This window comes from Triticum aestivum, chromosome 5B (assembly GCF_018294505.1).
Source record: "Triticum aestivum cultivar Chinese Spring chromosome 5B, IWGSC CS RefSeq v2.1, whole genome shotgun sequence".
Classification (NCBI taxonomy): domain Eukaryota; kingdom Viridiplantae; phylum Streptophyta; class Magnoliopsida; order Poales; family Poaceae; genus Triticum; species Triticum aestivum.
The window spans coordinates 560,746,956-560,773,575 of record NC_057807.1 but is presented as its reverse complement, the minus strand read 5'-3'; positions in this window follow the sequence as shown (position 1 = coordinate 560,773,575).

Here is a 26,620-nt window from a genome sequence, read left to right as displayed (position 1 = left end):
CGATTCGGATATGTAGATTCCCTTCTTTGTAACCGACCTTGTGTAACCCTAGCCCCCTCCGGTGTCTATATAAACCGGAGGGTTTAGTCCGTAGGACGAGAACAATCATAATCATAGGCTAGATTCTAGGGTTAGCCATTACGATCTCATGGTAGATCAACTCTTGTAATACTCATATCATCAAGATCAATCAAGCAAGAAGTAGGGTATTACCTCCATAGAGAGGGCCCGAACCTGGGTAAACATCGTGTCCCCCGCCTCCTGTTACCATTAGCCTTAGACGCACATTTCAGGACCCCCTACCCGAGATCCGCCGGTTTTGACACCGACATTGGTGCTTTCATTGAGAGTTCCACTGCGTCGTCATCATAAGGCTTGATGGCCCCTTCAATCATCTACAACAACGCAGTCCAGGGTGAGATCTTTCTCCCCGGACAGATCTTCATATTCGGCGGCTTCGCACTATGGGCCAACTTGTTTGGCCATCTGGATCAGATCGATAGCTACGCCCCTGGCCATCAGGTCAGGTTTGGAAGCTTGAACTACACCGCCGACATCCGTGGAGACTTGATCTTCGGCGGATTCGAACTCGTGACAGCCGTGCCCTGCAACCACGATGATCATGACCTAAATATATCATCGGACCATGCTCAGGAGATAGAGCATGTAACTATCCTGGTCCTAGATCCAGAGCAGATCGCAACATCCCAGGATGGGGGGCTGGACCCTGCCACAGAAACCGCAGACTCAATGGTGTTAGAGCCGAACACAGATCTGACCTCCAATGAGGCCTACGTCATCGGAACTTCGGAATCATTTCCAGTCATAAGTTCCGAACCGCGTGTATCCGCGCCCATCGAATCCGGCTGGGCGCCGATCTTGGAGTTCAAATCCGCGGACATCTTCCAACACTCACCCCTGGGTGATGTGTTAAACTCGTTGAAATCCCTCTCCTTGTCAGGAGATTCCTGGCCGGACTATGTCTGGCTTGAGTGGGAAGTAGACGAGGAAGAACTTCGTTACCCACCCACCACCCACTTGATAGACACTGTCGACGACTTGACCGACATGCTTGATTTCGACTCCAAAGACATCAACGGTATGGACGGCGATGCTGGAGAGGAAGAGGAACCACCGCCCACAGGGCGCTGGACAGCCACCTCCTCATACAACATATACATGGTGGATACACCCAAAGAAGACAATGGCGAGGACAAAAAGGATCCAGTTGAGGATAAGCCTCCTGAGAAGCAGCCGAAGCGCCGACGTCAGCGGCGCCACTCTAAACCACGCCATGGTAAAAACAGTGATACCGACACAAGAGACAATAGCACTCCGGACAATGCCGAAGACAACGATGACCCCGTCGGGCCAACTTCCGAACAGGCCGAACGGGAGGACGGGCGAGCCGGCCCTGATGAACAGGCAATGAACAAAGACACGGAGGACAGTAATTACATGCCCTCTCCGAGGACGAGGTGAGCCTCGGCGACGAAGAATTTATCGTGCCTGAGGATCCCGTTGAGCAGGAGCGCTTTAAGCGCCGGCTTATAGCCACTAGAAAGAGCCTGAAGAAGAAGCAGCAACAGCTTCAAGCTGATCAAGATCTGCTCACCGATAGATGGACTAAGGTCCTGGCAGCTAATGACCCACAAGTGTAGGGTATCGCAACAGTTTTCGATAAGTAAGAGTGTCGAACCCAACGAGGAGCTAAAGGTAGAATAAATATTCCCTCAAGTTCTATCGACCACCGATACAACTCTACGCACGCTTGACGTTCGCTTTACCTAGAACAAGTATGAAATTGGAAGTACTTTGTAGGTGTTGTTTGATAGGTTTGCAAGATAATAAAGAGCACATAAAGAAAAGCTAGGGGCTGTTTAGATAAAGAAGCAATAATAGTAAATATAGCGAGTGTGGAAAAGTGGTGGTAGGAGTTGTGAAATTGTCCCTAAGCAATTGACTACTTTACTAGACCGATAGCAAGTTTTATGTGGGAGAGGCCACTGCTAGCATGTCATCCTTGACTTGGAATTCTATGCACTTATGATTGGAACTATTAGCAAGCATCCGCAACTACTAACGTTCATTAAGGTAAAACCCAACCATAGCATTAAGATATATTGGCCCCCCTTCAATCCCGTATGCATCAATTTCTATGCTAGGTTGAAGCTTCTATCACTCTAGCCCTCCAATACATAGTCCTATCAACATAGAAATAACCCTATGGTGTGATCCACGCGCGTGCTCATATGATGGGCACCAAAGGACAACAACATAAACACAAGCAAATTAAACCAATCGTAGCAATTCATCAATCACCGATAGGACAACGAAAATCTACTCAGACATCATAGGATGGCAACACATCATTGGATAATAATATGAAGCATAAAGCACCATGTTCGAGTAGAGGGTACAGCGGGTTGCGGGAGAGCAGACCGCTGAATATAGATGGGGGAAGGTGATGGAGATGTTGGTGAAGATGGCAGAGGTGTTGGTGAAGATCGCGGTGATGATGATGGCCCCCGACAGCGTTCCGGCGCCACTGGAAGCAAGGGGAGAGAGCCCCCCTTCTTCTTCTTCCTTGACCTTATCCCTAGATGGAAGAAGGGTTTCCCCTCTGGTCCTTGGCTCCCATGGCGTGGGAGGGGCGAGAGCCCCTCCGAGATTGGATCTGTCTCTCTTTGTTTCTGTGTTCCCTGATTCAACCCCTTCACCGTTTCTTTAATATCCAGAGATCCATAACTCCGATTGGGGTGAATCTTTCGCCCAGATTTTTCTCATAAAATTAGCTTTCTTGCGGCAAAAGAAGGGCATCAACTGCCTTACGGGTGGCCCACGAGAGTGTCAGGTGCGCCCAGGGGGTGTGGGCGCGCCCCCGTGTCTCGTGGCCACCTCGGACACCGTTTCGCGTTGATTCTTCCTCCGGAAAATCCAAAATATTCCAAAATAATTCTCCATCCGTTTTTATCCCGTTTGGACTCCGTTTGATATTGGTTTTCTGTGAAACATAAAACATGCAACAAGTAGGAACTGGCACTGGGCACTGGATCAATATGTTAGTCCCAAAAATAGTATAAAAAGTTGCCAAAAGTATATGAAAGTTGAAGAATATTGGCATGGAACAATAAAAAATTATAGATATGACGGAGACGTATCAGCATCCCCAAGCTTAATTCCTGCTCGTCCTTGAGTAGGTAAATGATAAAAAAATAATTTTTGATGTGGAATGCTACCGAGCATAATCTTGATCATATGTCTAATCATGGCATGAATATTAAGACACGAGTGATTCAAGGCAATAGTCTATCATTTGACATAAAAACAATAATACTTCAAGCATACCAACCAAACAATTATGTCTTATCGAAATAACCTAGCCAAAGAAAGCTCATCCCAACAAAATCATATAGTCTGGCTATGCTCCATCTTCATCACACAAAGCATTCAAATCATGCACAACCCCGATGACGAGCCGAGCAATTGGTTCATACTTTTTAACGTGCTTCAACTTTTTCAATTCTCAGGCAATACATGAGCGCAAGCCATGGACATAGCCCTATGGTGGTATATGGTGGTGGTTGTGAGGACAAAAAGGGAGAAGATAGTCTCACATCAACTGGGCTTATCAACGGGCTATGGAGATGCCCATCAATAGATATCAATGTGAGTGAGTAGGGATTGCCATGCATGGATGCACTAGAGCTATAAATATATGAAAGCTCAACAAAAGAAACTAAGTGAGTGTGCATCCAACTTGCTTGCTCACGAAGACCTAGGGCATTTTGAGGAATCCCATCATTGGAATATACAAGCCAAGTTCTATAATGAAAATTCCCACTAGTATATGAAAGTGAAAGCATAGGAGACTCTATCTATGAAGAACATGGTGCTACTCTGAAGCACAAGTGTGGTAAAAGGATAGTAACATTGCCCTTCTCTCTTTTTCTCTCATTTTTTCTTTTTTCCTTTTTATTTTATTTTTTGGTGGGCTTCTTTGGCCTCTTTTTTTATTTGGGCTTCTTTGGCCTCTTTTATTTTTCATAAAGTCCGGAGTCTCATCCTGACTTGTGGGGAAATCATAGTCTCCATCATCCTTTCCTTACTGGGGAAATGCTCTAATAATGATGATCATCACACTTTTATTTACTTACAACTCAATATTACAACAAAGATATGACTCTATATGAATGCCTCTGACGGTGTACCGCCGGTACCGGAATGTGCAATGATCTAGCATAGCAATGACATCAAAAAACGGACAAGCCATGGAAACATCATGCTAGCTATCTTACGATCATGCAAAGCAATATGACAATGATGGAACGTGTCATAATAACAGAACAGTGGAAAGTTGCATGGCAATATATCTCAGAATGGCTATGGAAATGCCATAATAGGTAGGTATGGTGGCTGTTTTGAGGAAGGTAAATAATGGGTTCATGATATCGGCGAAAGTTGCGCGGCACAATAGAGGCTAGCAAAGTGGAAGCGTGAGTGTGCGTATATCCATGGACTCACATTAGTCATCAAGAACTCATATACTTATTGCAAAAGTCTACTTGGCCCTTGAAGCAAATTACTACTACGCATGCCCATAGAGGGATATATTGGTAGGAAAAGACAATCGTTCGTCCCCGACTGCCATTCATAAGGAAGACAATCAAAAAACACCTCATGCTCCAACTTCGTTACATAACGGCTCACCATACGTGCATGCTACGGGACTTGCAAACCTCAACACAAGTATTTCTCAATTTCACAATTACTCAACTAGAACGACTCAAATATCACCACCTTTATATCGCAAAACTATTGCGAGGAATCAAACATATCATATTCAGTGATCTACAAGTTTTATGTAGGATTTTATGACTAACCATGTGAATGACCAATTCCTGTCATCTCTATAAATAGTTATAAGTGAAGCAAGAGAGTTTAATTCTTTCTACAAAAGAAAATGCCCACGCTATAACGAATATAAGTGAAGCAAAAGAGCATTCTACAAATGGCGGTTTTCTATGTGAAGAGAAACAGGTAATCCAGACTTCAAATGATATAAGTGAAGCGCATGAAGCATTCTATAAATCAACCAAGGACTATCTCATACCAGCATGGTGCATAAAAGAAAAGTGAAAACTAAATGCAGAAGACGCTCCAAGACTTGCACATAACGCATGAACGAAACGAATTCGAAAACATACCGATACTTGTTGAAGAAAGAGGGGATGCCTTCCGGGGCATCCCCAAGCTTAGACGCTTGAGTCTCCTTGAATATTTACTTGGGGTGCCTCGGGCATCCCCAAGCTTGAGCTCTTGCCTCTCTTCCTTTTCCTCATATCGAGACATCCTCGATTAGACACTACATCCACACAAAACTTCAACAGAAAACTCGGTAAGATCCGTTAGTATAATAAAGCAAATCACCACTCTAAGTACTGTTGCAAACCAATTCATATTTTGTTTTTGCATTGTGTCTACCGTAATATAACTTTTTAATGGCTTAATCCACTGATATAAATTGATATATTCATCAAAACAAGCAAACTATGCATCAAAAACAGAATCTGTCAAAAACAGAACAGTCTGTAGCAATCTGAACATCCACCATACTTCTGGTACCCCACAAATTCTACCAAAATTAGAAAAAAATAAAAAAGTTGTACAGAAAGACAGTGCAAAAGGAATCAGAACCATTTGACTTTCCATTTAAAAATTTAAAATCGAGCACTACAGCCAAAGTTTCTGCCCTGCACCGTACAAACCAACAAGCATTGTAAACATCCTAAAGGCAAACCTTGGCACATTATTTTTATAATACAATGGAATTGTACAAGGGGATACTTATTTTTGTTGAAAAGTTTCTGTAATCAAGATTCACAAAGTTTCCGTGAGCATGAACAAAGTTCAAGGCTAGCTCCCACTTCAACAATGCTTGTCTTTCTCACTTTCACTTTCCTTTTTGAAAAGTTTTTAGGTTCCCCTCTTTATTTATTTTTTGTTTTTAAACTATATAAAAGCACTTAACAGAAATAAATGTCTCTCTAAAACTTCCGGGTTGTCTCCCTGGCAGCGCTTTCTTTAAAGCCATTAAGCTAGGCATATAGTGCTCAAGTAATGGATCCACCCGGATCCCAAGGTATATCAAAGCCAATTTTAATTAACAATGATTTGTAATTTAGTAGTGAGCACAAAGTAACATATATAATGCAACAACGAATTCTAACCATCTTCCTATGCATTGGCATGTCATAAAAGAACAATTCATGCACACATAGTAAAGGCCAATGCATAGTATATGCAGATTCTTGCAATTTTATCATATTGGAAACATAAAGAGGCAGAGATATAGTTCCTCTTTCATAATAATTGCAAGTAGGAGCAGAAAGCACATGCATATTATATCTATCAAAATCATCATGTGCAATGGTAAAAGGCAAGCCATCAATATAATCCTTAATGAGCACAAACTTCTCCGATTTAGTGTAGTCGGGAGAATTCAAAAAGATAATAGGATTATCATGCGTGGGTGCAATAGCAACAATTTCATGTTTAATATAAGGAACTATAGAAAGTTCATCTCCATAAGCATCATTCATATTGGCATCTTGGCCACAAGCATAGCAAGCATCATCAAAAGGGGACATTTCAAACAAATTCAAGGGATCATAGCAATCATCCTTCGGTAAGCACGAAGGGGAATTAAACAATGTATGAGTTGAAGAGTTACTTTTATTAGAAGGTGGGCACGGGTGATCAATCCGCTCTTCCTCCTTTTGTTCTTCACTCTCCTCATCATCTTTTTCATCCAATGAGCTCACAGTTTCATCAATTTCTTCTTCCATAGCTTCCTGCAAAATATTAGTCTCTTCTTGGACAGCGGAGAATTTCTCAATATATAGTTTAACATAGGCATTAGAAGCATAATTATCATAACAATATTCAAGTATGGCAAAATTTTCAGATTTGTAAAGAGTAGCATCATACTTTTCAATCAAAGAAGTAATTTCATAAGCACCCTTAAAAGCAACAAATTCTTCAATTTGTTGAACATCATAGTAATTATAAACACCCTTAGCATACGAAGATACGATTCCATTATCAATAAACTCACATAGGTAGGGAAGGTGCTTCTTAGGGTTTTCAGAACAACAAGTAACATCATATATTTCACATAAATTCCAAGCATAACATTGCAAACGTTGAATTTGATCCCATAATAGTTTCCCTTTTTCAGATATACGGTGTCGCACATAACAAGCATGCTCATCTAAAGATTTGCCCTCAACTAAGCTAGTTGGGGTTTCAGCACGAGCACAAAGGGATCAAAGATGATCCAAGTAAAAAGCTTCAGTAGTGTGATAGATTTTAAGTGGTTCTTCAACCATTGGTGTAGTAGGTACAACTAAGTTTTTTGGTATTTTGCGTTTCCTACCCATAACTAAAGATAGAGAACAACTAGGAACATCAAATAAAAATTACTTAGTGATAAAGAAAACAAGCACACACGAGAATATTCACCCCATGCTATGACTCCCCGGCAACGGCGCCAGAGAAAGGTCTTTATGACCCACAAGTGTAGGGATCGCAACAGTTTTCAATAAGTAAGAGTGTCGAACCCAACGAGGAGCTAAAGGTAGAATAAATATTCCCTCAAGTTCTATCGACCACCGATACAACTCTACGCACGCTTGACGTTCGCTTTACCTAGAACAAGTATGAAACTAGAAGTACTTTGTAGGTGTTGTTTGATAGGTTTTCAAGATAATAAAGAGCACGTAAAGAAAAGCTAGGGGCTGTTTAGGTAAATAAGCAATAATAGTAAATATAGCGAGTGTGGAAAAGTGGTGGTAGGAGTTGTGAAATTGTCCGTAAGCAATTGACTACTTTACTAGACCGATAGCAAGTTTTATGTGGGAGAGGCCACTGCTAGCATGTCATCCATGACTTGGAATTCTATGCACTTATGATTGGAACTATTAGCAAGCATCCGCAACTACTAACGTTCATTAAGGTAAAACCCAACCATAGCATTAAGATATATTGGCCCCCCTTCAATCCCATATGCATCAATTTCTATGCTAGGTTGAAGCTTCTGTCACTCTAGCCCTCCAATACATAGTCCTATCAACATACAACTAACCCTGTGGTGTGATCCACGCGCGCGCTCATATGATGGGCACCAAAGGACAACAACATAACCACAAGCAAATTAAACCAATCATAGCAATTCATTAATCACTGATAGTACAACGAAAATCTACTCAGACATCATAGGATGGCAACACATCATTGGATAATAATATGAAGCATAAAGCACCATGTTCAAGTAGAGGGTACAGCGGGTTGCGGGAGAGTGGACCGCTGAATATAGATGGGGGAAGGTGATGGAGATGTTGGTGAAGATGGCGGAGGTGTTGGTGAAGATCGCGGTGATGATGATGGCCCCCGACAGTGTTTCAGCACCATCGGAAGCAAGGGGGAGAGAGCCCCCCTTATTCTTCTTCTTCCTTGACCATCTCCCTAGATGGGAGAAGGGTTTCCCCTCTGGTCCTTGGCTCCCATGGCGTGGGAGGGGCGAGAGCCCCTCCGAGATTGGATCTGTCTCTCTGTTTCTGCATTCCCTGATTCTACCCCTTCACCGTTTCTTTAATATCCGGAGATCCGTAACTCCGATAAGGGGTGAATCTTTCGCCCAGATTTTTCTCATAAAATTAGCTTTCTTGCAGCAAAAGAAGGGCATCAACCATCTTACGGGTGGCCCATGAGAGTGCCAGGCGCGCCCAGGGGGTGTGGGCGCTCCCCCCTGTCTCGTGGCCACCTCGGACACCATTTTGCATTGATTCTTCCTCCGGAAAATCACAAATATTCCAAAATAATTCTCCGTCCGTTTTATCCCATTTGGACTTAGTTTGATATTGGTTTTCTACAAAACATAAAACATGCAACAAACAGGAACTGGCACTGGGCACTGGATCAATAAGTTAGTCCCAAAAATAGTATAAAAAGTTGCCAAAAGTATATGAATGTTGAAGAATATTGGCATGGAACAATCAAAAATTATAGATACGATGGAGACGTATCAGTAGCCGAGGAATATGGACTCGAACGCCTAACCAAAAGTTACCCGAAGCGCAGATCGCTACCTCGATTCGACGACGAGGCGCTGGAGCCCGCGCTACCAGCACAGGATGCGGCCGACCGACCACCACATGGACGGGATAAAGCGTCAACTCAGGCCGAACACCAGCCCGCACCACGCCACCGAGCAAATAGAAACACAACAGTTCGGGGATACACACATGACCTGCGATACGACTTGGAAAACAAAGCAACGCAGACCAGATCGATCTATGGATCGCGGGGGTGCGCCCCAATGCACAACAACGGCCACCACGCTGGATATAACAAATACAAACCTGTCTGGGCCGAATACCGCAAACTAGCTTCCTCCGAGCTGCATCGCGACGTAGCCCGGCAAAGAGGCGCTGCACACCCCCTATGCTTGACTTATGAAGTAATGGAACATGAATTCCCATAAGGGTTTAAACCCGTAAATATCGAATCATATGATGGGACAACAGATCCCACGGTATGGATTGAGGACTTCCTTCTCCACATTCATATGGCATGCGGTGATGATCTCCATGCCATCAAGTATCTCCCCCTAAAACTTAAGGGACCAACTCGGCACTGGTTGAACAGTCTGCCCAAAAACTCCATTGGTAGTTGGGAGAACCTGGAAGACACATTCCTTGACAACTTCCAAGGCACCTATGTCCGACCTCCGGATGCCGATGACTTAAGTCATATAATCCAACAGCCAGGAGAGTCAGCTAGGAAATTCTGGACTCGGTTCTTAACTAAAAAGAACCAGATCGTCGATTGTCCGGATGCCGAAGCCCTAATGGCCTTTAAGCACAACATTCGTGACAAATGGCTTGCCCAACACCTCGGCCAAGAGAAACCGAAGTCCATGGCAGCCCTTATGACGCTTATGACCCGCTTTTGTGCGGGCGAGGACAGCTAGCTAGCTCGTAGCAACAGCACCTCAAATAAACCTAGAACTTCTAAATCCAGGGATAACAACGGCAAGCCCCGACACAGCAGACACAAGCATCGAAACAATGGCGATAGCGCCAAAGACATGGCTGTCAATGCCGGATTCAGTGGCTCTAAGTCCGGTCAATGGAAGAAGCCATTTAAAAGAAACAATCTGGGCTCGTCCAGTTTGGACTGCATACTAGACCGTCCATGTCAAATTCACGGCACCCCAGGTACACCAGCTAATCATACCAATAGAGAATGCTGGGTCTTCAAACAGGCCGGCAAGTCAAACACTGAAAGCAAAGAGAAGGGGTCACAAAGCGATGACGATGACGAACAGCCCCGGCCACCGAAGACAGGAGGACAAAAGAGGTTTCCCCCACAAGTAAAAACGGTGAATATGATATACGCCACCCATATCCCCAAGAGGGAGCGGAGGCGCACACTCAGGGACGTCTGCGCGATGGAGCCAGTCGCCCCAAAGTACAACCCATGATCGTCCTGTCAGATCACTTTTGATTGCAGGGATCATCTGACCAGTATCCATCATGGCGGTTCAGCCGCACTGGTCCTTGACCCAATTATTTACGGATTCCACCTTACGCGAGTCCTCATGGACGACGGCAGTAGCCTGAACCTGCTTTAACAGGACACAGTGCACAAGATGGGTATTGACCCCTCAAGGATCAAACCCACCAAAACCACCTTCAAAGGTGTCATACCAGGTGTTGAGGCCTGTTGTACGGGCTCAATCACACTGGAAGTGGTCTTCGGATCTCCGGATAACTTCCGAAACGAAGAGCTAATCTTCAATATCGTCCCTTTCTGCAGCAGCTATCATGCACTGCTCGGACGAACCTCATTCGCTCGATTCAATACGGTGCCACACTATGCTTATCTCAAGCTTAAGATGCCCGGTCCATGTGGCGTCATAACAGTTGATGGAAACACGGAACACTCCCTCCGTACCGAAGAGCACACCGCCGCCCTAGCAGCAGAAGCCCAGAGCGGCCTCTTTAAATCGAACCTCAATTCGGTGGCCAAGCTCCCGGACACTATCAAAAGAGTTCGAACTACCCTGCGGCAGGACAGCCTAGCTCGTCAAGAGCTCAACTAGCCACTTGGCCCCCGTCCCAACCTCGACCAAACTGCAACCCTCGTTCCGCGCATGCTTAACTACGCATTAAAGATACCATGGGATAGATGGAGGCACAACTAGGTTGTGTTCCACAATGCGGCCCAACCGCTCCGGGACACACACACATTATTTTACATTTTCTTTTCAGGTTAACTTTAGTCTAGGCCATCACTGGTGACCTGACGACCGGACCTATCAAGGGACGGATACACCAAGGAGGGAAGTATCTCAAACGCCTAAGGTAATCCCTAGATATTCTTCTCGATGATCATCCTATTGCTCTCTGGATCCGCACGCAGCTCCCCCCGGTATCAGCAGGTTCTGAAGTCATATTGTTTATCACACTACTTGTACTTATATGCTTTGACGTATTATTCAATTCCAATGAAAACAATCTGCGGCTCTACTTATATGACGTTCACTTGTTGTTCTTCTTTGTTGATATTTTTTGTAAAATAGCAGCCGTACACTCTAGTACGCCTTAATTCACCAGGGGCTTCGTTGTACCCCATAACACGGCAAGAAAGTCCGAACACCTTCACGGTTGTTCGGCACCCCGAACTTATAGCATTATATGCATCGGCTCTGAATCATATCTTGGTTCAATAGTTGGGTTGCCCGGCTTCTGTGCTTGCTACCCAATGTTCCGCTATATCGGCTAGGGTAGTAAAGGGAGAATTACTGCGATTGTGTCCCGGTTTTTCTGGATGAGCACCTTAGTGGAGAAAGATGAAAACTGACTTCCATGATGCGGCGAGAGCTGGTCAGCTGTTCGAGAGGTCACAAAATCTTTAGTGATTTTTTCCGCATTATGCGATAACTAATGCATCGTGCGATGGATCAGTTTTTATCCGATCAGGTGTTTATAGAACCCCAAGTTTGGTCTTCCCAACACTAGGGGCTGCGCCTACCTTTCTTTTGTCAAATTCCTATGGCTAAGTGAGGGTGATAAAGCCTTATAGTCCGATTGTCTGGTTCGTTGCGCTAAACACCTCCTTTAAGGACCAAAATCTGGAGTAAAGAGTGTTTAGATTTATCCCGAACACCCCCGTACTTCCTACGTGGGGGCAGAAGCCGACGACTGGCCAACTCTCAGAATTAACATAAAAATGGCCGCGCAGGAGGTAAAAATTCAAATAACAAGCACTATATTACATAACGACCTTGTTTCATATAATAGCACGGGATAACATGAATATATTCATGGGAAAATAATATCCTTGGCACATTGCTCCGCAACAAGGCGGGATCCCTCTAGGACACTTTCATAATACAACTCAGGCTTGCGGTGCTCCTTCTCGGCGGGCGGTCCTTTGGTCATCACCTTTGCAGCATCCATCTTTGCCCAATGCACCTTGGCGCGGGCAAAGGCCATTTGCGCACCTTTGATGCAGACCGGCCACTTGATGGCGTCAAGCCGAGGGCAAGCACTAACCAGCCGCTTCACGAGCCCGAAGTAGCTGCTGGGAATCGCCTCGGTAGGCCATTGCCGGATAACCAAATCCTTCATGGCTAGTTCGGCCGCCCTATGCAGCTCGACCAGCTGATCGATAAAGGGCACTGGATGTTCTAGCGCAAGATATTGCGACCAGAACAGCTTCTCCGTAGAGCTCCCCTCTTCGGCTCGATAGAATTGTTGCGGCATCAGATACTCTGCACGGCAGATCCGCAAACGCCCTTGGAGAACTCCGAATTCGGGCTAGTAAAATGAATCTCTCCTTCACATATTTGCTTTGAATAGTAAAAGCCTTACCCGCCGCGATCTTTCTGGCCTCCTGGATTTCCTCGAGGGCGCCTTGGGCTTCACTCCAGGCATCGTGTGTGGCTTGACGAGCCTTGGTGAGTTTGGATTCTCTATCCACCATACTCTGCTCCAAGGTCTCACACTTCTTCACGGCTTCTTGGAGCTCCTGTTGAACCTCAATGACCCTAACCTCGTGTTTTTCACGAGTGGCCTGCTCCTTGGCTACCTTCTTCTCGGCCTTGGCTACCGCCTTCTTAAGAGTCTCGGCTTTGGTCACCGCTCCTAATACATATCATGACATTTTTTAGTCACATTCAATCATTCATTCGTACTGAATACAAACAAGGTTTTGCATACCTTGGTTATCCTCCAACTGCTTCTTTACTTGGCCGAGCTCTTTTTCGGCCCGCTACAGACTCTGCTTCAGTCCGGAGACTTCCGCAGTATGAGAGGTTGCACTCAATAAAGGCGCCTGCTTATTCAAACAGGTATTGCATGGTAAGTCTCCTGTGAAATATATTTGATCCTCTGTCCGGCTTTTCTTTTCAAACACCGAACAGTGCATCAAGGGCTACTATCTATATTGTAACACTCTTTTAACTTCACTACTTACCTCAAAGCCTGTTAGAAGGCTGGTGCAGGCTTCGGTCAGCCTGCTTTGGGCATACTGAATCTGCTTAATCACCGCACCCATAAGGGTATAATGTTCTTCAATGATGGAAGTGTTTTTCAGTGCTGCCGATAAGGTATCCGACACCTCTGGCTAGACAGAGGTCGCCGGTGGAATAGGCGCACCCCCTTCTGTTGAAGGAGGTTGCTTGCCTGAATCCCGAGCCGTATTGGTCTCCAGAACTGTGTCCGGCTGGGGGACGAATTCAAGATGACCCCCGCCATCAGTATCCATGGGGGTCTGCTACCCCATGTGTCCGACTGCCGAGGTTTGACCCTCTGGCGCCGCCTCAACGGTCTCCTGAGCTCCTCCTCGGCCTGGGACCCTTTGGGACGACACTTTAGTGTTGTCCATGTGTTTGGGGGAGGAGGCCGTCGGGAGAGTCCCGTTGTCCATCGCGTTCGGGCCCAACGAGTCTTCCGATGAAGATTGCTCGACATTGGACCCGGCCGGACTGCAAAATGTGTGACTCAATATATTAATGCTATGCAATAGTGAGACTGGATATATGAATGTGGCCGGGTTTCTTTGTACTCACGATTTGGCCAGGGGCTTGACTCTGGGATCCCACTCTGGGCTGCTGTCGGTGGCTGTGGTGGATTCGTCTGGATGGAAGGCTTTCCCCTTTTTTAGACGATTCGGCCTCCAAACGTGTGGAGCCCGTCCTCTTCTTTCTCCCCCTTGCTGGGGGGATTGCCTTTCCTTTTCTTCCTCCTCTTCCTCGTCTTCTTTGGAGGAGGAGCAGGCCCCAGAGTCTTTGGACACCACGTCTGAAGTACCCTTGCGACGAAGGCTGCCCCTGGTCTCCTTGGCCTCCTTCTCGGCCTTCTTCTTCGGCGCCTTATAAGGCGCCGGGACCAGCATCTTCATCAGAAGTGGGCCGACTTGTTCTTCAGGCAGCGGGGCCGGACAGTAGATCCGTTCCGCCTTCTTCGTCCAGCCCTGGGAGAATCGTTAGGAAAATATTAGGCGTTTCCCTTAGAGTATGCAAATAAAGGATACACCTTGCCAACATACAAAAATTTACCGAACTTGCGGGACAAGACAATTTGTAGCCGTGGTCCTCGGCCGAGTCTGGCCACGACTTGCCGGTATTGAAGAGCACCTTCCAGATGTCTTCGTGTGTTGTGCCGAAGAACTCCAGTAGGGTCTGGTGCTTGGCCGAATCAAATTCCCATAAATTGCAAGTCCTACGTTGACATGGGAGAATCCGGCGAACTAACATCACTTGGACCACATCAACAAGTTTGATGTTCTTGTCTCCCATGCTCTTGATACGCGCATGGAGCGCTGTCAGCTCATTTGACGAAGACCAGTCTAGGCCCTTCTCAGGCCAGGACGTAAGCCGCAATGGGGCTCCGGATCAGAATTCGGGAGCTGCGGCCCATTTGGTTCTACGTGGCTCAGTGACATAGAACCATTGTTGTTGCCACCCTTTGACGGACTCATTAAATGTACCTGATGGCCATTTGACGTTGGACATCTTGCTCACCATGGCGCCTCCGCACTCGGCGTGGTCGCCGCCTACCACCTCCGGCTTCACGTTGAAGATCTTTAGCCACAATCCGAAGTGTGGAAGGATGCGGAAGAAGGCCTCACACACGACGATGAATGTCGAGATGTGGAGGAAAGAATTGGGGGATAGATCATGGAAATCAATCCCATAGTAATACATAAGGCCACGAACAAATGGGTGCAAGGGAAACCCCAACCCGCAGACAAAGTGAGGGAGGAATACAACCCTCTCATGGGGTTATGGAGTAGGGACGACCTGTCCCGCCGCCGGGAGATGGTGCGTGATCTTCTTGGCTAGGTACCCGGCCTCCCGGAGTTTCTTGATATCCATCTCCTTGACGGAGGAGGCCATCCACTTGCCTTGCGCTCCGGATCTGGACATGGTTGGAGTGTTTTTTGGGCAGAAGAGATGAGAACGTGGGCGATGGAGCTCGAGGATGGGAAGCGGGAGAGAAGGCGTGGGTGAAAGAGCGGAATCCTTATCCCTTTACCGAGGCAGTGAAAATCATGCGCCTCCCCACTCGCCCTAAAACTCGCTTATTTTCCAAGCGCCATGCTAATGGCACGATTGTGTTACCCATACCCGTATTGATGAGAATCCCATGATAAGGGGACACGATCTCTGCTTTGAAAAGACATGCCAATAAAGCCGCACCTCGAAATACGGGAGGGTAGGCTAAAACGATTCGAATAAAGACCAGGCTGTGGCCTGATGTCATGCTATGAAAAATTTGTCAGCAGATTGGACTCGTGAGATGTTATACTCTCTACGGTGGTATGTGGAATTTGTTTTGCAGAGCCGGACACGATTCTGGTGTTCAAAATCTACTTTGGAGTATTCGGAGAAGGAACCCGCCTTGCAATGCCGAAGACAATCTGCGTGCCTAACTCATCCTCATTGAAGCCTGGTTCAGGGCTACTAAGGAAGTCCTAGATTAAGGGGTCCTCGAACAGCTGGACTATATGCATGTGCTGGACTGTTGGGCTATGAAGATACAAGATAGAAGACTTCGTTCCGTGTCCGGGTGGGACTCTCCTTTGCATGGAAGGCAAGCTTGGTGATTCGGATATGTAAATTCCCTTCTCTGTAACCAACCTTGTGTAACCCTAGCTGAGGGAGTCCTGGATAAGGGGGTATCCGGACAGCCGGACTATGTACTTTGGTCAGACTGTTGGACTATGAAGATACAAGATTGAAGACTTCGTCCCGTGTCCGGATGGGACTCTCCTTGGCGTGGAAGGCAAGCTTGGCGATTCGGATGTAGATCTCCTTCTCTGTAACCGACTCTGTGTAACCCTAGCCCCCTCCGGTGTCTATATAAACTGGAGGGTTTAGTCCGTAGGACACAACAACAATCATACCATAGGCTAGCTTCTAGGGTTTAGCCTCCCCGATCTCGTGGTAGATCAACTCTTGTAATACTCCTACCATCAAGATCAATCAAGCAGGAAGTAGGGTATTACCTCCATCGAGAGGGCCCGAACCTGGGTAAACATCGTGTCCCCAGTCTCCTGTTACCATTAGCCTTAGACGCACAGTTCGGGACCCCCTACCCGAGATCCGCCGGTTTTGACACCGACATTGGTGCTTTCATTGAGAGTTCCTCTGTGTGGTTGCTGTAAGGCTCGATGGCTTCTCCAACCTTCGACAACGCCGTCCAGGGTGAGACTTTTCTCCCCGGACAGATTTCCGTGTTCGGCGGCTTCGCACTGTGGGCCAACTCGCTTGGCCATCTAGAGCAGATCGACAGCTACGCCCCTGGCCGTCAGGTCAGGTTCGGGAACCTAAACTACATTGCCGACATCCGCGGAGACTTGATCTTCGACGGATTCGAGCCCACGTCAGGAGCGCCGAACGATCGTCATGCACATGACTTAGATTTGCCATTGGACAGTGTTCGGTATATCACGCCTTCCATGGCTCCGGACTTTGATCCAGAGCAGGTCGTGCCATCTATGGATGGGTGGATGGACCCCGCCATGGAGGCCGCACACCTATCGGCGTTGGAGCCGAACACAAACTCTGCTTCTAAGGGAATCTATGTCTCCGGACCCCCGGACTTATATTCGGTCGCAAGTCCCGGACCGCGTGCATCCATGCCCATCGAATCTAATTGGGCTCCGGTCATGGAATTCACCGCCGCGGATATCTTCTAGCACTCCCCCTTTGGCGATGTGCTAAATTCATTAAGGTCTCTCTCTCTCAGTCAGGAGATTCCTGGCCGAACTATGTTCGGCTCGAGTGGGAAGCAGGCAACGAAGAAATTCGTCACCCACCCACCACCCACTTCATAGCCACGGTCGATGATTTGACCGACGTGCTTAACTTCAAATCCGAAGACATTGACGGTATAGACGACAATGCGGGAGAAGAACAGGAACCACCGCCCATAGGGCGCTGGACTGCCACCTCTTCATATGATATATATATGGTGGATACTCCTAAAGAAAACAATGGCGATGAGGCAACAGGAGATAACCCCTCAGGGAAGAAATCAAAGCACGAGCGTCATCGGTGCCGCTCCAAGCCCCGCACAGCAACACCGACACTAGAGAAGGAAATTATCCAGATGACGCCGAAGAGGAATACAATCCTGATCAGCCCACATTTGAGCAAGCCGAACAAGAACACGGGCAGGTCAGCCCAGATGAATAGGTGACGGACAGATAATTGGAGGACAACAACTATATGCCTCCCTCCGAAGACGAGGTGAGCCTCGGTGACGACGAATTCGGCGTACCAGAGGATCCCATAGAGCAGGAGCGCTTCAAGCGCCGGCTTATAGCCACTACAAGAAGCCTGAAAAAGAAGCAGTAGCAGCTCCAAGCTGATCAAGATCTGCTCGCAGACAAATGGACCGAGGTCCTGGCGGCCGAGGAATACGGACTCGATCCCCCCATCAGGGGATACCCAAAGCACAAATCACTAGAAGAAGAGGCCGAAGAGCCTGAACTTCCAACACAAGATGAGGCTAACCGGCCACCTCGTGGTTGGGATAAAACAACATACCAGCCCGCACCCCCACGCAGGTTCACTATGGACCAGGGCAACACGCAGGACCTGCGAGATACATTGGAAAACAACGCAGGACAACCAAGATCGATCTACGGATCACAGGGGTGCACCACAACACATGACGATGATTGTCATGCCAGATACACTAATAACAGATCCGGCCAGGCCGAACATAACCGACCAGACCTAGCCGGACTGCGTCATGACATATCCAGGCACAAAGGCGCCGCACGCCCCCTCTACTTCATTGATGAACTAATGGAGCATGAATTCCCAGAAGGGTTTAAACCTGTCAACATCGAGTCATACGATGGCACAACAGACCCCGTGGTATGGATCAAAGATTTCCTTCCCACATTCACATGGCTCGCGGTGATGACCTACATGCCATCAAGTATCTCCCACTCAAGCTTAAAGGGCCAGCCTTACATTGGCTGAATAGCCAGCCAGCAAACTCCATTGGCAGTTGGGAAAATCTTGAGGATGCATTCCTCGATAACTTCTAGGGCACCTACTTGCGACCACCGGATGATGATGACTTAAGTCACATTACCCAACAGCCCGGAGAGTCAGCCAGGAAATTCTGGACTTGGTTCCTAACAAAAAAGAACCAAATTGTCGACTGCCTGGACGCCGAGGCCCTGACGGCCTTTAAGCATAATATCCGCAACGAGAGGCTTGCCCGACACCTCGGCCAAGAAAAACCGAAGTCCATGGCGGCCCTCACGACACTAATGGCCCGCTTTTGCGCGGGCGAGGACAGCTGGCTTGCTCGCAGTAACACCACGCCAGGAAACTCTAGCGCTTCAGATATCCGCGACAGTAACGAAAAGCCACGTCGCAATAGACATAAGCATCGGAACAATCATGACAATGCCGAAGATACGACAGTCAATGCCGGATTCAGCAACTCCAAATCCGGTCAGCGGAAGAAGCCGTTTAAAAGAAACAATTCGGGATCGTACAGTCTAGACCACATACTCGACCACTCGTGCCAGATTCACGGCACCCCCGATAAACCAGTCAATCACACTAACAAAGATTGCTGGGTGTTCAAACATACCGGCAAGATAAATGCCGAGAACAAGGACAAGGGGCTGCACAGCGACGATGACGAGGAGCCGTGGCGTCCGAACACTCGGGGACAGAAGAAATCCCCCCAGGTGAAAATGGTAAACATGATCTACGCCACTCACATCCCCAAATGGGAGCGAAAGCGTGCACTCAGGGACGTCTATGCGATGGAGCCCGTCGCCCGAAAGTTCAACCCATGGTCATCCTGCCCGATCACCTTTGATCATAGGGACCATCCCACCAGCATCCATCACGGCGGCTCAGCCGCATTGGTCCTTGACCCAATCATCGATGGATTCCATCTCACGCGAGTCCTCATGGACGGTGGTGGTAGCCTGAACCTGCTCTATCAGGACACAGTGCGCAAAATGGACATAGATCCCTCACGGATCAAGCCAACCAAAACCACCTTTAAAGGTGTAATTCCAGGGGTAGAGGCCTGCTGTACGGGCTCAATAACATTGGAAGTGGTCTTCGGATCTCCGGATAATTTCTGAAGCGAGGAGTTAATCTTCGACATCGTCCCTTTCCGTAGTGGCTATCATGCACTACTAGGACAAACTGCGTTCGCTTGATTCAATGCAGTACCGCACTATGCATACCTCAAGCTCAAAATGCCAGGACCCCACGGGGTTATAACAGTCAACGGAAACACAGACCGCTCACTACATACGGAAGAGCATAATGTGGCCCTGGCGGCCGAAGTACAAAGCAACATTCTTCGACAGACAGCCTATTCGGCAACAACAACCCCGAGCACCGTCAAGCGAGTCCGGAGCACCCCGCAGCAGGATGGTCAGGCGCGGCAAGAGCTCACTACAAAAAAAGACACATCCGTGACATTTTGGGCCGAACGGATTTTTTTCTGTCATACATATGACACTTCTATGATGATAATTGTGACAAAACCCGGTACCATCATAGATGTGGTGGGCTCCTACTTCTATGACAAAAAATCATGACAGAAAATGGGTTTTTCTTCCTGGGCGGGCCGGAGACGCAGCTGCATGACATTCTTTGTGCCGTCCATGATAGAAAAAACCGTGGTAGAAGCGAGGGGGAAGAAAATTTCGGGAGTTGCCGGTTATGGTGGCAGGTCCGGGGCCGAGCGATGCGCGTTTCTCTCATACACGTACGCGCGTGTGTGCGAGGCGTTGGCTCTAACTGAACCCGAGCAAGGCGTTGGGCTCTAACTGAACCCGAGCGATTGCACTGCAGGCTATGCATTACTAAACTCGAGCGATCGATCGATGGCTGTTAACTGAACCCGATGGAGCTATTCCTTCACTACTGCTGCTAACTGAAGCCGATCGATTGGATGAACAGTGAGCGTTGCAGGGGGAGGGGGGGTTGGATGAACAGTGAGCGGTGGCGTTGCCTCTGGATGAACAGGACCCCATGGTGTGGAGGGCTAGATGAACAGTAGACGGTGGCGGGGTGGCCGTGGAGGGGTGGTTGAACAGGACCCCGTGGTGTGGAGGGCTGGATGAACAGTAGATGATGGAGGGCTGGATGAATAGTAGACGCTGGAGGGGTGGTTGAACAGTAGCCGATGGAGTAGCGCGCGGTGGAGGCTGGATGAACAGGAGCCCGTGGAGGCTGGAGGAGTCGACGGTAGCCCGTGGAGGCTGTAGGAGGTCGACGGTGGAGATGAACAGTATCCCGTGGAGTCCTGTTTTGCGGTACGCCACACCCCTCCCGATGAACAGGACCCCTGTTTCGACCGTAGGAGGTCCGTTTCATCCGTTTTGCGGTATGCCACACCCCTCCCGATCAATAGGACCCCCTTTCGACCGTAGGAGGTCCGTTTCGTCTGTTTTGCGGTACGCCACACCCCTCCCGATCAACAGGACCCCCATTTCGATCGTAGGAGGTCCGTTTCCTACATTTTGCGGTATGCCACACCCCTCCCGATCAACAGGACCCCGTTCCAAATGTAGGAGGTCCATTTCCTCCCCTGTGCGGTACGCCAGGCCTTGTTTCCATCGCCTATTCCGTCCAAGCCCTTCCGATGAACACGACCACACATTCCATTCCGACCCAGCCGGTTTGCTCCCCATGAACACGACGATGATGCTGTTTCTCCATTCCGACCCAGCCATGTGCGTATGCGCGAGTAGGCATTCGAGACCCTGCCCGTATGTACGTACGTGGCTGTATTTTCTTTCTTACACCCTCGCCGCTGTACGTACATGTACATGCTATGTGCGCGCCTCTACTACGACACGTGCGCGCCTCTACAACGACCAGTATGTACATACATGTTCACGACCAGAATGACAACCCTACGTACGCTTCGACCAGGTGGGACCCGACTGTCAAGCACTTCCTTGCCTGCGAAGATGTAGCTGGTGGGTCCCAGCAGTCAAGGAGGCGAATCGTTTTTTTCCCGGACGCACTTCCTTGCGTGCGAAGATGTAGCTGGTGGGTCCCAGCAGTCAGGGGGAAATGTTTTTTTCGCGAAATACGGTGGCCCATCCGGTGGGTCCCTGCTGTCAGGTGGAGGAATAATTATTTTGCGCGTAATAAGGAGGCACTTCCTTGCTGCGGCCGTGGACCCAGCTGTCAGCCTCTCCACGTACAGTCCATGTCCGATGGAAGCCATTCCTTGACCACATTAACCACGCCGCACCGAGAGCACCAGGGCGGTGGACGGCGGCGGGGCCTAGGAAGGGGACGACGCAGAGCCGGGGAAGACACGGCAGTGGATGCCCACGCGTAGAGGATTACGAGGGTTCACTGGTTCGCTACAGTGTGAGGCTGCCGTCGCCGCAGAATAACAGGGGGTGTGGGTGAGTAGAGGGATGGCCTGGCCAGCGGTGGGAGTAGTAGGGGCGGTGAGGCCTCCGTCGCATTGTAGCCGGCCACGGGAGGCAGGAGCACGAGGCACGACCGGTGCTGGTTTGGGCGGCTGGAGCAAGAAGACCAGAGGTTGAATAAGCACTACGGCCATTGGATGCACATCGTATGGTCACTGAAGCTAGAATCATGCATATTGACTAAGTTGACAAAGCCCTCCATCCCCGTCAACTTAGTAGGTCCACAAGTCAGCCTGCCACTATACTGGGTCCCAGCTAACAGGGGGAGTATTAATTTTTTTTGTGCGTAATAAGGAGGCACTTATTTGCGTGCGAAGATATAGCTGGTGGGTCCGAGCTGTCAGCTGCGGTAATGTTTTTTTCGCGAAATACAGAGGCCCTTTCGTTGGGTCCCTGATGTCAGGTGGAGGAATCATTATTTTGCGTGTAATAAGGAGGCATTTCCTTGCGTGCGGACGTGGACCCAGCTGTCGGCCTCTCCATGTACAGTCCACTTCAGATGCATGTCGGTCGTTGACCACGTTGACCAGGCCGCGCCGAGAGCACCAGGGCGGTGGACGACGGTGAGGCCTAGGAAGGGAACGACACGGAGGCAGGGAAGACTCGGCAGTTATTTCCCACGCAGAGGGGAGTACGACTGTACGAGGGTTTACTGGTTCGTCTGCCGTCGCCGGAGAATAACAGCAGGTGTGGGTGAGTAGAGGGATGGCTAGGCCAGCGATGGGAGTACGGTGGGGCGGTGAGGCCTGCGCGGCAGCATAGCCGGCCGCGGGGAGGAGGGAGCAGGCAGTCCCGCCGGCGCTTGTTTGAGCGGCTGGAGCAGGAAGAGCAGAGATTGAAGAAGCACGACGGCCGTTGGATGGACATCCAACAGTCACTGCTTGTGCGTCAACCTTTTTTTAGGAAAGCCTCAAATCTGTGGAAAACAGCATACAACCCATCTGCCATTATTTCTAATAATTTACAGCCCATTTGCTAATTCTTAAGGTTTTTTTGGAGCCCATATTCTTTTTGTTAGCATTACAGCCCATATTGTGGCCACGGTTAAAAAATTATACGAAATTTTGCATATTTCGGTGCGGTCCGAACTGTTTTTAATCCCGAAATTTCGACTTACATTGAAACTGATTTTAAAAATAAATGTATATCAATATAAAATCCAACAAATTCTCCACGCATAAAAATTAATGTAATTTAAAATCTCGAAATGAAAAAAAGATATTTGAAACTAATTGCCGGTTTGATGTGTTTTAAAAATGTACAACCCATTTCTCATTACTGATAGGCCATTTTCTCGGCTAGCCGAATGAAGCTCTCCTCGTCTTGAAAGATTTGCAGCCCAACAGGCCTGACAAAGCGAATTACTTGGCAAATCACAAAAAAACTGGGTTGTGGCCTTGGACCTAGCTGTCAGCCTCTCCACGTACAGTACTCTTCCGATGGAAGTCGGTCGTTGACCACATTGACCACGCCGCGCCGAGAGCACCAAGGCGGTGGACGACGGCGAGGCCTAGGAAGGGGACGACACGGAGCCGGGGAAGACGCGGCAGTGGATGCCCACGCGGAGAGGAGTACGAGGGTTCACTGGTTCGGCTGCGGCGTGAGGCTGCTGTCGCCGCAGAATAACAGGGGGTGTGGGTGAGTAGAGGGATACCCTGGGCCAGCGGTGGGAGTAGTAGGGGGCGGTGAGGCCTCCGCGGCATCACAGCCGGCCACGAGAGGCAGGAGCACGTGGCATGACCGACGCTGCTTTGGGCGGCCGGAGCAAGAAGACCAGAGGTTGAAGAAGCACTATGGCCGTTGGATGGACATCGTACGGTCACTGGAGCTAGAATCGTTCATATTGACTAAGTTGACAAAGCCCTCCATCCTCGTCAACTTAGTAGGCCCACAAGTCAGCCACCCACTATGGTGGGTCCCAGCTAGCAGGGGGTATTCATTTTTTGGTGCGTAATAAGGAGGCACTTCCTTGCGTGCGAAGATATAGCTGGTGGGTCCGACCTGTCAGCGGGGGGGGGAACGTTTTTTTCGCGAAAATACAGAAGCCCTTCCCACGTACAGTGCACGTACAGTGCGTAATAAGGAGGAACTTTCCTTGCGTGCGACCATGGACCTCGTGGGTCCCAGCCGTCAGGCTCTCCACGTACAGTCCTCTTCCGATGACTCTCGTATGTTGACCACGCCGCGCCGAGCGCACCGAGGCGGTGGACGACGGCAAGGCCCCAGACTGGAACGACCCGGAGATGGGGAAGACGCGGCAGTGGAGTCGCAGACGGAGAGGAGTGGGAAACTTGACTGGTTCGGGTGCGGGGTGGGCCTACACTCGGCAGAGAATAACAGGAGGTGCGGAGTGGAGGGATGGCCTGGCCGTCGGCGGGGTAGCGTTTCGCTGAGGAGCGCAAAACAACGCCGCTGGACGCCGAAGGCTGGAGCAGGCGGTTCCGGCAGCGCTGGGGGAAGAAGACGAGAGATTGAAGAAGAATGCCGGCCGTTGGATGTAAATCCAACGCCTTCTTAGGCTTCGACCTACTGGCCCACATGTCAGCCAGTCCATTTGTTTTTTAGTCCATTTGGTGGGCTGGGTGAAACAATGATGTAGCATCTATGCAGCCCGTTTAAATCCCATTTGCATTTTTCTCGAAATCCGCGGACTTGCTGGGCTGGGTGAAAATATCATGTTGGGCTAGACGGAGAAATGTTATAAAAACATAAACACATGATTGCACGTCAGTAAAATCTTTGCAAGCTTATGTACGCAATCACTAGGAGTTAACTTGGCAAGTTATATATAAACAATTATTATTATTATTTTGTAAGAACTTTCAACTTACGAAATAAAATATCATTTTAATTTGATGAGTTAATAGTACGTGGGGTATTATTATTTTTTAGGCTAGACGTGGGACAGTTGAGTTGGTTCTAGGGGAAAGTACTGGGAGAAAACTCAGTTTACATCGAAAAAGAAAGTGGGAGAAAATTCAGAGACCTGCTGGGTCCACCTGAGGAGAGGAATATGTTGGGAGGAAGGAGATTCAAAGCACGGCAGCCGAGTGAACTAGTTTTTTTACGGACAAGTGAACTAGTTTACATACATAAGCAAATAGCCACTAAAAAAGCAATCAGGTTAATGGGTTCTTAAAAGAAATATTTCGGACAAAACAGATAATTACGACACATAGGCTAATGCATGAAACACTCAGATGATAAAGGTGCTTATAAACAGATAAAGTACAACATCTAGACCTTCCTGGCACGCTTGATCATGACGCTGCGGCTGTCCGTGTACTCGTCGGTTACGGGAAGCAGACACGCCCTCATGTCCAAGATCTGCCTGTACATGTCGTAGCATGCGTATGCGTCCTTGGCCGCGTAGGTTATGTAGGCTAGATTCAGAGGTACCTCCCACGTGTTCAGGTCGTCTTCTTTCATGTTGGCGTATCAGGGGTCGATGATGGTCTCAGCGAGGTCAACCACGGAGTCCTTCTCCTGCCCGTTGCTGATGATCTTGTATTGCTTCTGGATGTCGACAAGCTTGTTGCACCAGATGGCCGAATCGTCGCGTTCTTCCTTCTCTCCACCGTAGCGAAGGTGCAGTCGGCGCTGCCGATGAAACGGGCGAATGCTCCAGAACCTGGTGCAGCCATAGGACTGAGGCGAGGCAGAGCTTCACCGAGTCCGTATCGTTGGTGTACATCACATTCAACTTGGTGCAGCCATAGGACTGAACGGCGAACTAACTCCTTGCTGAAGTCCATATCCAGCAGGCTCACCCCTCGGATCGCCATTGGAGTCTCTTCGAGTGAACGAGTGTGTAGGCGGCGGCAGCAGTTCGTTTTTCAGCTCTTGGGGAACTGGATTCAACAGTAAGCTGAGTGTGTACAGGCGACAACAGTTACTACCCCTCCCTCGTCCGCTGCACGCCCGGCAGAAGATGCACCCTCGGCGCATTCAAACGCCTCCATTAAGAAACCTACTCCGGCCACACGTCGGTTCACGAGCGGGTCTGTATTGGTACTGTAATAACAGGAGTTAGTGGTCACTTTACTTAAATTTAATTAGCTTTAATAGAAATTTATACTTAAAACAAGCAATGCATTGGCTCGTTCTATCAGTGCCACGGGATCAACATGCACAACAATTAGAATTATTATTCTCAGGACGCACACGATCAGCACATTTGTCGCACTTTCACAAAGATAATACTACCAAGTTTGAACTGTTTGTTATGGTTGCTGTCCTCTGCATCATCATGCCGTGTTTCCCAGCTTGCAAGATTCAGAACCAACAAATAAGATCCAAATAATAAGTACAACAAAGATGCCTACACATCTCATTGATTCCCAGCTTGCAAGATTCAGAACCAACAAATAAGATCCAAATAATAAGTACAACAAAGATGCCTACACATCTCATTGATTCCCAGCTTGCAAGATTCAGAACCAACAAATAAGATTCAAATAATAAGTACAACAAAGATGCCTACACATCTCATTGATTCCCAGCTTGCAAGATTCAGAACCAACCCATTAGAGCCTTTTGATAAAGTGAATATCGGGATTAAATCCATCTTGGCTAGCCATGTCATACAATCGAA